This window comes from Canis lupus, chromosome 14, assembly GCF_011100685.1.
Source record: "Canis lupus familiaris isolate Mischka breed German Shepherd chromosome 14, alternate assembly UU_Cfam_GSD_1.0, whole genome shotgun sequence".
Classification (NCBI taxonomy): domain Eukaryota; kingdom Metazoa; phylum Chordata; class Mammalia; order Carnivora; family Canidae; genus Canis; species Canis lupus.
Window position 1 is genome coordinate 55699179 of NC_049235.1, and position 3182 is coordinate 55702360.

Sequence of the window (3182 nt, forward strand, 5' to 3'; positions counted from 1 at the left end):
TTTAACACATGGTTGTATAGCATTTACTGTGAGACTTACAATGTTGGAAGCACTTTACTAACATTAATTCATTTAATCCTCATAAGAAATCTATGAAGTAGATACTTCTATGATTACTCCCATTTTACATATGAGGAAACTGAGTCATAGAGGTCACAAAGGGGTAAGTAATTTGCTTAAGGTAGAAGTGGCAGAACTTGAATTTGAACCAAGGCAATCTGTCTAAAATATCCATATGTTTAATCACTATCCAATGCCATCTATTAACTATATCCTTTAGTAGTTCTTGTAGCATTGATCTCTGCCTAGTAAGTCTCTTGAACTTTGGTTCTTTTGGAAATGTTAGGGTTGTTTTTTTTTTAATAAATAAAAATCAAAAATAAAACCCTATATAACAATTGTGGTCTGCTGAATAATGCCCACTTCCTAAGGTATCCACATCCTAATTCTTAAAAACTTATAAATGTTAACTTACACTGCAAAAGGGACTTTGCAGATTTAAGTTAAGGTTCTTGAAATGAGAGGATTATCCTGGATTATCCAAGTAGACCCTGAATGTAATCACAAGTGTCCTTATAGAAAACAGAAAAAGATTTGACTACAGAAGTAGGAGATGTGACAACACAGCAAAAGACTGGAGTGAATTGAGGAGGGGTTCATGAGCCATGGAATATGGGTGGCCTCCAGAAGCTGGACAGTCAAGGAAATGAGTTCTCCCCCTAGAGCTACCCAAAAAAACAGCCCTGCCAACCTTTGACTTTAGCCCTGTAGGACTCATCTTAGAACTCCAGAATGGTAAGAGAATGAATTTGTGTTGTTTTAAACCACTAAGTTTGTGTCAATTTGTTATATCCTTAATACAAAAATAATCCAATAATCCATCCATAAAACTCAAGAACAGAAAAAACAATGATTTATTCTCATGGATTGGATATGCGGGTCAGTTTATCCCCTTCCTGCTGTTCGGGTTGGCCCTGTTCTTTGTGTCTCTCATCCTATTCCTGGGACCAATGGGGAGGCCCAGGCATATTCTTTCCCAAGGTGATGGCACCAGCACAGAAGAAACTCACTATTGAGGCTTACGTTGGAAACTAGCACGCTGTCATTTCCACTTCATTCTATTGGCTATAGAAAGTCACAGGGCTGAGCCCAGAACCAAGCAGTAAAGAAATACTTGTCACCCCCTTTAACTTTAACATTTAAAAATGCATTCCAGGGGCACCTGGGTGGCTCAGTTGGTTAAGCACTCGACTCCTGATTTCAGCTTAGGTCGTGATCTCAGGGTCATGAGATCTAGCTTGTATGGGCTCCGAGCTCAGCATGGAGTCTGCTTGAGATTTTCTCTCCCTCTCCCTCTGCCCCTCCCCAACTAGGGTGTGCGCTCTCTCTCTCTCTCTCTCTCTCTCTCTGTCTCTCTCAAAATAAATAAATAAATAAAATTTTAAAAAGGTGCATTCCATAGTTTCCTGAATCTAATTTTTAAGTCTGTTTTCAGTCTAATTTGTCATTTCTTTTAGGTTTCTTCCATTTCTATCAGATAGCTTTCAAGATTTTTGTGTTTGTTTTTGATGAGCTTAGATTTGGATTTGTTTCGATTTATCTCACTCGGATGTTGGTATAGTCTGTCAAATTGAGGACTTCTATCTTGCTTCAGGTCTAGAAAATTGGCAACCATACAACCTCTTTCTTTTTCTTTTTTTTAAATTTTATTTATTTATTTGAGCGAGAGACAGAGGGGGATGCCTGGGTGGCTCAAGAGTTTGGTGGTGCCTGCCTTCGGCCTAGGGCATGATCCTGGAGTCCAGCGATCAAGTCCCACATCAGGCCTCCTGCATGGAGCCTGCTTCTCCCTCTACCAGTGTCTCTCATGAATAAATAAATAAAATCTTTAAAACAACAACAACAAAAAAAAACAAAAACAAAAGGCCACAAAAAAAGAGACACCGAGATAGCAAGAGAGAGCTCAAGCAAGGAGGAGAGGGAGAAGCAGGCTTCCCAGTGAGCAGGAATATCAATGTGAGGCTCAATCCCAAGACCCCAGGATCATGATCTGAGTCAAAGGCTGACACTTAACCAACTGGGCCATCCAGGCGTCCTCAATCTCCTTCTTATTATCTCAATTTTATTTTTCTGGAATTCCTATGCTGGTCCTTCTTAATCTATCTCTCTTCATAATTTTTTTCACATCTCTTTACCTTTCTATGCTGTTCTAATTTATTTTTTCCAGAATAACTCCCACTTCACTAATCCTCTCTTTGGCTGGGCCTAATATGCTATTTAACATTTGTTGAGTTTTCATTTTACTTGCTATTTGTGCTTTATGATTATGGATTTTCTTTTTCCATAGAAATTTGTTTATTTTTTATTATGGTTTTTATTCTATCTCTTTAAGCTTTTTTATTGTGGCTTTCAGATTGTTCTATAAGCTTCAATTCTTGGTGTGCAATTCTCCTGATTATTGCAGCTGTTGTCTCTCCCTCATGGGATTCTATTTTCCTTTCTTTCTTCAGTTTTTTTTTTTTTTTTTTTTTTTAATTCCCATGTGCTCTGTTTTGTGGGATGGTCCTTTCAGAACTGTTCCATTCCTGTTTCTTCCAAACACCTGAGAGGTTCGTGAGTTCTAATACCAATATTATTGTGACTTTCTTAATTTGGAATTCCTGCATGCCAGGAGGGGTGTGAATTCAGGACTCACACCTGTTGGTGTCAAGTTAGGCTTCTAATCCCTTGCAGATTTCTTTACTCAACCCATCTCAGGCCTGCCCCCAGAGGTCAGAATCTTGGTCGTCCCACTTGATACTAGGGACAGCCCTTCAAGACTCATGATGATGCAGGGGACTGTCCCGGTGTCTATCTCACATGAGTCTGGGGCCTCATCTCTTGACTCTGAACTGGACTCTAGTTCCAATTCTCAAATCTCTGTCCAATTGTGAAACTCCTGTGAGCCTCCATGGCTTCATCTTCATACAAATCTGACTTCATATTCCTTCTTCATTTCTGTTACCAGGGATTTTGACATTCTTTCTTTAAAGCTTGGTTATTTACTTTTAAAAATGTACATATTTTCCAATATTTCCATAACTAAAAGCAAAAGGAAGAGACTTTCACTGCCATCTCCTTTTACCGTGTTGATAGGAAGTCTCTCCCTTGTTTTTCTATTGTACAGTTGCACCTGGTGACCC